Source organism: Lampetra planeri, chromosome 66 (genome assembly GCF_965212315.1).
Source record: "Lampetra planeri chromosome 66, kcLamPlan1.2.h2, whole genome shotgun sequence".
NCBI lineage: Eukaryota > Metazoa > Chordata > Hyperoartia > Petromyzontiformes > Petromyzontidae > Lampetra > Lampetra planeri.
In genome coordinates, this window is record NC_136172.1 from 1,947,161 (window position 1) to 1,959,769 (window position 12,609).

A 12,609-nucleotide genomic window follows, 5' to 3' on the forward strand; every position below is an offset into this window, starting at 1 on the left:
TGTTGTTCTTGTTGTTGTTGTTCAATTTGCATTTTGTTGAAAAAAAATGAGGCACACACGGGGTTGAGGGGTAAATGTTCCTTTATTGGAATTATTGCAGCCGGGACGGCTGCGAGCTGTAATGGGGGGAGTGATGTAGGGTTGTTACGGGAGGGCTGTAAGTGCATGGGATCCAACGGGGAATAAACACAGTGGGCGGAGCTCCGGGAGTACACGGGGGGGGGGGTGCCCGCAGCGACGTCCGCATCAGGCAGCCTGGGGGGTTGTGATCCTGACGGGGGGTATAAAGGGGGAGGACAGAGAGAGCTCGTGGCTCAGTCTGGGAACGAAGGAGGAAGAAGGAAGATCTCCTAGTTAGAAGCCCTGGACTCCCCTCGACGCCGCCCTTGTCAGGGCTGCGGAGGATCGAGCCAGAGGCGTGGTTCCGTGAACCAGGGTCAGTACCCTGGGACTCCGGAGACCGTAGCCCGACTCACCAGTGTCGGGCCAGTTAGCCTCCCCTAGCCCGTTAGTGGAGGACTTGGGAGTAGGTCAGGATTAGCTAGGGTGTATCCCCAGTTATCCGGGTGAGGGGGCCGCTACCCCCTCTAGTGCTGTCCTGTACCGACAACTTGTAATAAAGATACGTGTGCCTCAACCTGGGTGTCCAGCGTACTTACCGGTACTTCACAATTTAAAATTACTTTCTGTACCCTTTTATCACGTTAATTACACCAAACGTTGAGTCACCTGCTGCACTCAAAAGCCTGAACTTTTAAAGATGAATCCTTCTTCATTTCAAGCTATTATCTGCTGAGAAAATGAGTTTTTTTTTTGTTATAATTGCTGTCAATCACGAATTAGCCATACTCTGACCGAGTCCTCGATAGTAACGTCGTTAGTTTCCCCACATGGAACGCGGGAGACCAGGGTTCAATTCCCCGTCGGGGAGAACTACTCTTTTAAAAATTGTTTTGGCCTCTGGCTCTCCTTACTGTTATTACTATTTGAAAGGACTTGCTCTTGACTTTAATCACGTGATTTTCCCTAATCGTTAGGTAACCTGCTGCTCTAACCAGCTTGAACTTTTAAAGATAAACCCCTCTTCATTTCAATTGGTAATATGCCGAGTATATGGGTTCATTTCTACTTGTTATAATATCAGTCAATCTAGAATCAGTCGCATTCTGCGCGAGTCCTCGATAGTATAGTGGTTAGTATCCCCGCCTGTCACGCGGGAGACCGGGGTTCAATTCCCCGTCGGGGAGAGCTACACTTTTTAAAATGTTTTGGCCACTGGCTCTCATTGTTATTACAATTTAAAATCACTTGCTGTTCTCTTTTATAACGTTAATTTCACCAAACGTTAAGTCACCTGCTGCACTCAAAAGCCTTAACTTTTAAAGATGACTCCTTCTTCATTTCAAACGATTATTCATTAAGTATTAGAGATTATTTCTAGTTATAATTTCTGTCAATCACAAATCTGCCCCACTCAGACCGAGTCCTCGATAGTAAAGTCGTTAGGTTCCCCACATGCAACGCGGGAGACCAGGGTTCAATTCCCTGTCGGGGAGAGCAACTCTTTAAAAAAAAAATGGCCACTGGCTCTCATTGTTATTACAATTTAAAAGGACTTGCTCTTGACTTTAATCACGTGATTTTCACCAATTGTGAAGTAACCTGCTGCTCTAACCAGCTTGAACTTTTAAAGATTAACCCCTCTTCATTTCAATCGGTAATATGCCGAGTATATGGGTTCATTTCTACTTTGTATAATATCAGTCAATCTAGAATCAGTCGCATTCTGAGCGAGTCCTCGATAGTATAGTGGTTAGTATCCCCGCCTGTCACGCGGGAGACCGGGGTTCAATTCCCCGTCGGGGAGAGCTACACTTTTTAAAATGTTTTGGCCACTGGCTCTCATTGCTATTACAATTTAAAATTACTTTCTGTACCCTTTTATCACGTTAATTAAACCAAACGTTGAGTCACCTGCTGCACTCAAAAGCCTGAACTTTTAAAGATGAATCCTTTTTCATTTCAAGCTATTATCTGCTGAGAATATGAGTTTTTTTTGTTATAATTGCTGTCAATCACGAATTAGCCATAATCTGACCGAGTCCTCGATAGTAACGTCGTTAGTTTCCCCACATGGAACGCGGGAGACCAGGGTTCAATTCCCCGTCGGGGAGAACTACTCTTTTAAAAAATGTTTTGGCCTCTGGCTCTCCTTACTGTTATTACTATTTGAAAGGACTTGCTCTTGACTTTAATCACATGATTTTCCCTAATCGTTAGGTAACCTGCTGCTCTAACCAGCTTGAACTTTTAAAGATAAACCCCTCTTCATTTCAATTGGTAATATGCCGAGTATATGGGTTCATTTCTACTTGTTATAATATCAGTCAATCTAGAATCAGTCGCATTCTGAGCGAGTCCTCGATAGTATAGTGGTTAGTATCCTCGCCTGTCACGCGGGAGACTGGGGTTCAATTCGCCGTCGGGGAGAGCTACACTTTTTAAAATGTTTTGGCCACTGGCTCTCATTGTTATTACAATTTAAAATCACTTGCTGTTCTCTTTTATAACGTTAATTTCACCAAACGTTAAGTCACCTGCTGCACTCAAAAGCCTGAACTTTTAAAGATGACTCCTTCTTCATTTCAAACGATTATTTATTAAGTATTAGAGATTATTTCTAGTTATAATTTCTGTCAATCACAAATCTGCCCCACTCAGACCGAGTCCTCGATAGTAAAGTCGTTAGGTTCCCCACATGTAACGCGGGAGACCATGGTTCAATTCCCTGTCGGGGAGAGCAACTCTTTTTTAAAAAATGGCCACTGGCTCTCATTGTTATTACAATTTAAAGGACTTGTTCTTGACTTTAATCACGTGATTTTCACCAATTGTGAAGTAACCTGCTGCTCTAACCAGCTTGAACTTTTAAAGATTAACCCCTCTTCATTTCAATCGGTAATATGCCGAGTATATGGGTTCATTTCTACTTTGTATAATATCAGTCAATCTAGAATCAGTCGCATTCTGAGCGAGTCCTCGATAGTATAGTGGTTAGTATCCCCGCCTGTCACGCGGGAGACCGGGGTTCAATTCCCCGTCGGGGAGAGCTACACTTTTTAAAATGTTTTGGCCACTGGCTCTCATTGCTATTACAATTTAAAATTACTTTCTGTACCCTTTTATCACGTTAATTAAACCAAACGTTGAGTCACCTGCTGCACTCAAAAGCCTGAACTTTTAAAGATGAATCCTTTTTCATTTCAAGCTATTATCTGCTGAGAATATGAGTTTTTTTTGTTATAATTGCTGTCAATCACGAATTAGCCATAATCTGACCGAGTCCTCGATAGTAACGTCGTTAGTTTCCCCACATGGAACGCGGGAGACCAGGGTTCAATTCCCCGTCGGGGAGAACTACTCTTTTAAAAAATGTTTTGGCCTCTGGCTCTCCTTACTGTTATTACTATTTGAAAGGACTTGCTCTTGACTTTAATCACATGATTTTCCCTAATCGTTAGGTAACCTGCTGCTCTAACCAGCTTGAACTTTTAAAGATAAACCCCTCTTCATTTCAATTGGTAATATGCCGAGTATATGGGTTCATTTCTACTTGTTATAATATCAGTCAATCTAGAATCAGTCGCATTCTGAGCGAGTCCTCGATAGTATAGTGGTTAGTATCCTCGCCTGTCACGCGGGAGACTGGGGTTCAATTCGCCGTCGGGGAGAGCTACACTTTTTAAAATGTTTTGGCCACTGGCTCTCATTGTTATTACAATTTAAAATCACTTGCTGTTCTCTTTTATAACGTTAATTTCACCAAACGTTAAGTCACCTGCTGCACTCAAAAGCCTGAACTTTTAAAGATGACTCCTTCTTCATTTCAAACGATTATTTATTAAGTATTAGAGATTATTTCTAGTTATAATTTCTGTCAATCACAAATCTGCCCCACTCAGACCGAGTCCTCGATAGTAAAGTCGTTAGGTTCCCCACATGTAACGCGGGAGACCATGGTTCAATTCCCTGTCGGGGAGAGCAACTCTTTTTTAAAAAATGGCCACTGGCTCTCATTGTTATTACAATTTAAAGGACTTGTTCTTGACTTCAATAACGTGATTTTCACCAATTGTGAAGTAACCTGCTGCTCTAACCAGCTTGAACTTTTAAAGAGAAACCCCTCTTCATTTCAATCGGTAATATGCCGAGTATATGGGTTCATTTCTACTTTTTATAATATCAGTCAATCTAGAATCAGTTGCATTCTGAGCGAGTCCTCGATAATATAGTGGTTAGTATCCCCGCCTGTCACGCGGGAGACCGGGGTTCAATTCCCCGTCGGGGAGAGCTACACTTTTTAAAATGTTTTCGCCACTGGCTCTCATTGTTATTACAATTTAAAATCACTTGCTGTTCCCTTTTATAACGTTAATTTCACCAAACGTTACATCACCTGCTGCACTCAAAAGCCTTAACTTTTAAAGATGAATCCTTCAACATTTCAAGCTATTATTTATTGAATATTACAGATTATTTCTAGTTATAATTTCTGTCAATCACGAATTAGCCCCACTCTGACCGAGTCCTCGATAGTAACATCGTTAGTTTCCCCACATGGAACGCGGGAGACCAGGGTTCAATTCCCCGTCGGGGAGAACTACTCTTTTAAAAATGTTTTGGCCTCTGGCTCTCCTTATTGTTATTACTATTTGAAAGGACTTGCTCTTGACTTTAATCACGTGATTTTCCCTAATTGTTAGGTAACCTGCTGCTCTAACCAGCTTGAACTTTTAAAGATAAACCCCTCTTAATTTCAATGGGTAATATGCCGAGTCTATGGGTTCATTTCTACTTGTTATAATATCAGTCAATCTAGAATCAGTCGCATTCTGAGCGAGTCCTCGATAGTATAGAGGTTAGTATCCCCGCCTGTCACGCGGGAGACTGGGGTGCAATTCCCCGTCGGGGAGAGCTACTCTTTTATAAAATGTTTTGGCCACTGGCTCTCATTGTTATTACAATTTAAAATCACTTGCTGTTTACTTTTATCACGTGAATTTTCACCAAACGTTAAGTAACCTGCTGGTCTAAAGAGCCTGAACTTTTAAAGATATTATTTTCAGTTTTTTTCCTACTGTGCCCAATTTGACTCGGATGTTTTGTTTTTCCAAACATCTGGCTAGTTTATCAGTTTACTCCGGCAATGTACGGTATATTGATCATTTGTTTCAATGCTCGTGTTGTTTGATTTGGTGTTGGCATTCAATGCCCTGTTGATTTGTGCATCATTGTAACCGTTCATTTGCAGCGTTTATTAATATGTTGAATTTCACTTCTCAGACTGTCACCATCTGACACTTTCTTTGCTTGATAAATGAGCGTCTTGATAAGAGCAGGTGTCTGTGCGAGGTGATGGTGTGACTCTCCATTCCGATAGGCGTCAGTATGCGTTTTCTTTAGGTAAATATTGTGTGTTATTTTACAATTAAGAATATCCAGAAATGGTAGAGTTCTTTCAGCTTCCACTTCCATTGTGAACTGGATGGATGGGTTTTGCGAATGATCAGCGCGAGACTAAAATTATCCCAAATACATCTGTCAGCAGTAGCAGAACATGCGTGCCAACAAGGGCACTCAATTGATTTTGATCATGTTAAAGTTACATGAAAACTAGGTACTACTGGCCAAGACTAATTAGATAATCTATCAAAATTGAAATAAATAAATACAATTTTAACCGTTCGAATAGCTACCGCCTTAGTGCTGCGTGGAAGCGAATCATAAAATAATACATTATTTAAATGCATGCATATAAAGGGCAGCATACTTCAATAGGAATTACCGTTGGTACGGCTAGATGGGTGGAGTGCCAGCCCTAGCCGGTGTTTTATATATTTGGTCTTGAAAAATTATTAAAATTATCAAAACTGAATTAAAATTTAAAAAAATGTGTCAGTAGCCGAAATTATGCTAATTTATGTCATTATGTAAATTCACCTGTGCTAATTAGGAAGGTGTAATTGTATAAAGTTATGCAAGTGTATTTAATTATGCTAATTTGGCTCGGCTTCGTTATCTAGGGTTGTATTATCAATCAGGATAATACAATGATTCTCGCTTTAACTTTTACTGATTATGTTTTAGTGTTCATGTCAGGTCTCAAAATTCAGATCTCACCACAGGATACAGTTCTTATAATTAAGATTATTATGCATGAAATAAAGAAGGCACCACTCAGACGGCGATAGAAAAAAGTCTTTAAAAATGTATGAGACAATATTTATACGAACAGTAATAAAGAAACATGTCCCAAATGCAAAGCAGACTTCAATGAATTCATTGGTAAGATATTGCACTTAACGAAATGTCTTGGAACAATGGTGTGCGGCAGTGTGCCTGCTTGTCTCGCGAATGCTTATCAATTGGCTAAGGTAGTAGGTTTTTACCCTTTTAACTGGTACAAAACTGACACCTTTATTCAAGGCATCATGTTTGCAATGACCACAACACAAGTAGTCAAAAAAGCAAACAAAAAGAAGCAACTCTGATAAGGATGATAATAATATGCACAAGGACTACTTGTGTTGTGGTCATTGCAAACATGATGCCTTGAATAAAGGTGTCAGTTTTGTACCAGTTAAAAGGGTAAAAACCTACTATCATATTTTGCCACTGGTAAAAGAGACCTCATAGTGTAAATTGGCTAAGGCTTTAATAACTTCACGGGCAAGATACTGTGATCAAAAGAAATAGTTTAACACAATAGTATCCCTGTGAGTGTGTAGATTCGTAACGTAGATGTTTATATATGTTTAGTTTTATCAATGAATTAATTGGTACAGTTAGGCAATTAACAAAAAGAATGACTAAAATACTTCTAAACGACCGTATCCACGTAACTCAATGGGCAGCAATGCTTTTCACGATCAGCTAATAGTTAACGCACCACCTTAGGATGGCCACGCTTTTTGAAACACAAAGATAACTTTGGAGTACTCCTATTAGTCCCGATAGGTGCGTTATGCGTGTGTAGTGGTGATAACTACTCGCTGTTCGCAAGCTGTGAGAGAGCAGGTAGTAAACAAGGTTTTCCCGCTCAAACGAACGGTTAGGGTCAAATGGGGTGAGGTAGGATCCAAACGCCAGATTGGGAAGGACCAATCGGAGGGGTCCACGAGGTGGCCGGGGATTGGTCAACCCGGCCACGAACAGGTATAAAAGCCGGAGCGCTGAGAGCTCTTGGTTAGTTCTGCTACACGAAGACCCAAGTCGGCTGAAGACAGCTAGGACCCTGGACCAAGCCTTCCAGCCCTTGTCAGGGCTGAGGCTCAGTGTAACCAGTGGTCAGGGGAGATAGGTCCTGGATAGGACCCTGGCTCCCAGCCTTCCCGCCCTTGTGAGGGCAAAGGTCTTGAGCGACCAGAGGTCGGGGACCCGCCGGGCCAGCGGCGGGTCAGTGTGCCTCCCCTAGGTCCCAGCCGGAGGACGCTAGGCTAGCGGGGAGATCAGATAGCTGGCAAGTCCGGAGGCTGTAGCTCCTTAGAATTGGAGCGAAGTGTGAGTGTGAGCTGTGCAGGGTCGGAGGCTGTACCTCCTCAGGTTAACGGGTAAGGGGACCGTATACCCCTTGTGTGTTAGGGACTGTGCAATTAAGACAATAAACTGTGTGGGCCATAAAGAAGTTATTAGTCCGTCCTTTACAACACTACACGTGGGTGGGCGTATTGTTTCCTTGCTCAACTCTTTGCGTTAAGCAGACGCCGAGGTGGGGCGTTTCTTGTACCAAAAATGCCTTGGTTCCTTGCTGAGCGATGAGTCGTGTGTGTGTGTGTGTCATATACACAGCGTTCCCTCTTGGCGGCAGCAGCAGGCCTCTGCTGCTGGATGAGCTGAGTCGACACGACGCTGGTCTTTGAAGGTGCCCTGTTGCGCTCGCAGCTCGTCCGCAGGTCGACGGTGCCGACACTCTTGCTAGGTTGTGCTGGTTGAACGCTCTCTCCTGCTCCGTGCTCTCTGGCAATGCACGATTGTGCTCGCAGCTCGTCCGCTGCTGCTGGTCCTCTGCGATGCTCGCTTGGTCGATGTTTGGCGCTTTGCGCCCTTTCTCCAGGTTGATGCTTGTCGTTGCTCGTCACTCTTTCTCTCTCTTTCTCTCTTCTTGATCGTGCTGCTGCCAGCTTCACACGGACACCCGCTGGTGCCTCTCCCGCCCTTATTTCAGGGCTGCGCTAGCTCAGGCTCTTTCTACTGCTCCGTTCTCTCTTCTGTGGCAGGCAGCTGCCAGCTTCGCGCTTGCAACATCTTACCATTGCTCAACCTCCGTGCTCTCCGTCCTTCCTCCAAGAGGGCTCCTGCTGTGAGCTGCTCGTCGCTGGCTGGAGAGTGAGTACTCTCAAAACTTGTCAATTGTAGTCGCACACCTCTTATACAACTCTGATAGCTTAGTACAATGCAACGTATCACAATCCTTGACTCTGCAAGCGACTCAAAACATCAGGATAAATGTAGAATAAAACTTTCAGCGATACTTTGTCGGTCAATGCCGAACCCAGCACCTAGCAACGCCTCGCCAGCGAGTGCTGCTACGAGGCAGTGATAGGTGAGGTTTTCGCTCGTCCCTCTCCCTCCGACTCTCACAGCGTCCGTGCGACGCCGGGAGTACAGCTACGAGGTACGTGGTAGAACGCTTGAGTGACTGGGTTCGTAGGCAGAGTCAGGTTAATCTCTTCTCGCAAAATATTCCCCCTCCAGGCAGTGTGTATTGGCGCCATTAATAAACTTTAGTTCAGAATATCGGTGTAGTGTGATTTCTGTGTGCGTGGATAGAACCTCGGCGTGGTGTCTGCGATGTGTATGTGGTGCGTCTGCGCGGGGGGGATCGGGGTGCGTGAGAGAGCGAGCGCGCGGGCTGCAGTGTCGGCGCGGGGTTGGTGATTTGAGCGTGTGTGAGGCGCCCATGTATTACAACATATATGGCCGCCATTGGTTGCGCGTGTGTGGAAAACGCAAACCGGCAGCGTCGCGTGAGTGGGGCGGGTGCGATACACAAGCTTGCTGGCGCTCACGCGTGTTTACACAGCGTGTCTACACGGCGCGTCTACACAGCGCGTCTACACAGTAAAAAATGCATTAACGGTGAGGCGCGCACCCATAGTTCTACCGCCGCCGCTCCTTTTCCTTGAGCATTTACACGGCAGATTAAGGCTTAACCACTTGGGGGAGGGGGGGGCGTGTGCATATTAATAGTCCTTTAGCATTAGCTTTTGTGTGCAAGCGGATTAGGGTTTAACCCCGTGGAGATGCACGCGCATATTCATACTGCCGGTTTGATTAGCGCCAGCCTTTGTGAGGGCAATACGCGCCTGCAGGGGCGCGCGTGTGCACGCATCCGCGTTCGTGTTTGTGTGGTGGGGTACGTGTGCGTGGGGGAGAGAACCCCGGGCGGTGGTGAGCCAGCCGAGTAGTAATGTCCCTCAGAGAGGGCGCTGGCGCGGGGGGCCGATCACTCGATCGGCGGGGGCGCGGAGAGAGGCGGCCGAAGAGGAGGAGGGGGGAGTGGAGGGGGTGGACGTCGCGCCCGCCCGCTCACGGGGAGCGGGGAGGTGGACGTCGACCCCCAGTTTCTCTCTTAGCGGGTTCACAATGGCCGTGTCTCTCTCTGAGCGCGTTCACAATGGCCGTGTCTCTCCCTCAGTGGGCTTACAATGGCCGTGTCTCTCTCTTAGCGGGTTCACAATGGCCGTGTCTCTCTCTTAGTGGGTTCACATTGGTCGTGTCTCTCTCATTGGGTTCACAATGGCCGTGTCTTTCTCTTAATGGGTTCACAATGGCCGTGTCTCTCCCTCAGTGGGCTTACAATGGCCGTGTCTCTCTCTTAGCGGGTTCACAATGGCCGTGTCTCTCAGCGGGTTCACATTGGCTGTGTCTCTCTCTCATTGGGTTCACATTGGCCTGTCTCTCTCTCATTGGGTTCACATTGGCCGTGTCTCTCTCTCATTGGGTTCACATTGGCCGTGTCTCTCTCTCATTGGGTTCCCAATGGCCGTGTCTCTCTCTTAGCTGGTTCACAATGGCCCTGTCTCTCTCTCATTGGGTTCACAATGGCCCGTGTCTCTCTCATTGGGTTCACATTGGCCGTGTCTCTCTCTTAATGGGTTCACAATGGCCGTGTCTCTCCCTCAGTGGGCTTACAATGGCTGTGTCTCTCTCTAAATTCACAATGGCCGTCCCTCTGTGAGTGGGTTCACAATGTCCGCGTCTCTCTCTCTTAGCGGGTTCACAATGGCCGTGTGTCTCTTAGCGGGTTCACAATGGTCGTATCTTTATCTCAGTGGGTTCACAATGGCCGTTTCTCTCTCTGTCGGTTCATAATCGCCGTCTCTCTCTTGAAGGGTTCACAATGGTCATATCTCTTTCAGTGGGTTCACATTGGCCGTGTCTCTCTCTGTGGGTTCACATTGGCCGTGGCTCTGTAAGTCGATTCACAATGTTCGCATCTCTTTCTACGGCTTCACAATGGTCGTTTCTCTCTCTGTCGGTCCATAATGGCCCTATCTGTCAGGGGGCTCACAATGGCCGTGTCTTTATGTCAGTGGGTTCACAATGGCCGTGTCTCTCTGTCAATGGGTTCACAATGGCCGTGTCTCTCTCTTAATGGGTTCACAATGGCCGTGTCTCTCAGTGGCTTCACAATGGCAATGTATCTCTGCGGGTTAATATTGGTCGCATGGTGTGGTGTGTATTTACTACAGCACTGGGGAGACGAAGACGTCCGGGTGTGGTGATCCTGGCCACAGCCAACCAACCGTCTTATAGGCGCCACTAAGCCCCCCACAAAAACACGCGGAGACGTTGGGTGTCAAACATAATCTTTTTAACTCTGATTTACTGTACATCATAGTCAATCCAGCAGTGGAGTGGCACCATGTCGCACGTGTTACAGGCGTGTGCGCACACGCGTACCCGTGCGTGTGCATGGGTACACATCTTCGTGTATCCTCCCCCTCCCCCCCAGCTTCACGTGTACACACAGCCGCATGTACACAGTCACATGTATACATGCCTGCGTGTACACACACCGATATCCATGTATCCTCATTTCCACGTCTACACAGCCACGTGTACACACTCAGCCGCGTGTACACACGTGCTCGTGCCCAATGTGTACACACATTCTTGCGTCCTCGTGTACACACGACTGCACACATTCTCCCATCTGCCATGCCCACGTGTACACACGGGTATCTGTATCCCCAGGTACATACACACACGTGTACACACATCCGTATCCGTGTACATACACACACATGTACACACATACCCGTGTACACACGCAAACGTGTACACACACGGGTACGACACCTCGATACAAAAGCAACACAAGGGGCGACACTGTCTCATTCTATACACCACCACCACCACAACTACCACAGCCACAACCTCCGCCACCACCACCAGTCACAACCAACACGACTGCTGCCATCACCACCGCAACCATCACAACTGCTATCGTCACCACTACAACCGCCACCACCACCATCACAACCAACACAACTGCAACCACCACAACTGCCAGCCCAATCACAACCAGCTCCACAACAACCAACACAACCACCACCATCACAACCGCCGCCACCACCACCACCCCAACCACCACAGCCACAACCGCTGCCACCACCGCAGTGAAACAATTCAGTGTCGCAAAATATAAATAGCGTGCTAGTGAGAGTGGGTGAGTGAATGTCAGTGAGTGTGTGTGAGTGACAGTAAAATGTGTGTGTGAGTGTGTGTGGGTGAATGTGAATGAATGTGTAAGTGTGAATGAGTGATTGTGAGTGCGAGTGAGTGTGAATAAGTGTTCGTGAGAGTGTGAGTGTGTGTGAATGAGTGTTCGTGAGAGTGTGAGTGTGTGTGAATGAGTGTTCGTGAGAGTGTGTGTGAATGAGTGTTCGTGAGAGTGTGAGTGTGTGTGAATGAGTGTTCGTGAGAGTGTGAGTGTGCTCACACACGGAATATTCCACGGTCCCCATGGAGACGCCCTCATCTCCAATGCCCGTTACCCACAATGCCCAGATTCCGACGAGGCCTCCTGCGGTCTGGCGTGTGGCCTGAGCTACCTCCTCCTCCTCCACCACCACATCCACCTCCTCCTCCTCGTCCTTCACACCCCCCTTCTCCACCACCATCTCCACCTCCTCCTCCATGTCCTCCTCCACATCTCTTCCTCCTACATGTCCTCCTCCTACACGTCCTCCTCCTCCTCCCCCACATCCTCCTCCTCGTGCTACACAGCCCACCCTAGCTGTTGGCCTCCTCACGCGGAGCTGTCCGCCAAGGCCCACGGGCGAGCTGGTGGGGGCCCCGGTCAGCTGGAACACTGCTACACTTCCCTCGTGGGGACCGGTGGGGCCCATGAACCCCCATGCGGTCTGGCCTGCCCCTGGCGAGGTCCATCAGAGTTCACCGCGGCCCCCTGGCGCGAGCCTTGGGCCAGGCCCCATCGCAGACCCCCCGGTGAGGTCCATCAAAGTTCACCGCGGCTCCCCGGTGCGAGCCCCGGGGCGGGCCCTATCACGGGGCCCGTCGCGGGCCCCGGGCCTTCGACCG

General features: G+C 47.2%; 3 non-coding genes across 3 annotated transcripts; all 3 read left to right on the forward strand.

The window, feature by feature from the left end:
* Window positions 1–1,175: 1,175 nt before the first annotated feature.
* Window positions 1,176–1,247, forward strand: TRNAD-GUC (transfer RNA aspartic acid (anticodon GUC)). The gene has a single exon. It is a non-coding gene; the product is annotated as a tRNA-Asp (tRNA).
* Window positions 1,248–1,795: 548 nt separating this feature from the next.
* On the forward strand, window positions 1,796–1,867 carry TRNAD-GUC (transfer RNA aspartic acid (anticodon GUC)). Its single transcript has one exon. It is a non-coding gene; the product is annotated as a tRNA-Asp (tRNA).
* A 1,169-nt stretch (window positions 1,868–3,036) lies between these two features.
* TRNAD-GUC (transfer RNA aspartic acid (anticodon GUC)) lies at window positions 3,037–3,108 on the forward strand. Its single transcript has one exon. It is a non-coding gene; the product is annotated as a tRNA-Asp (tRNA).
* Window positions 3,109–12,609: the final 9,501 nt, after the last annotated feature.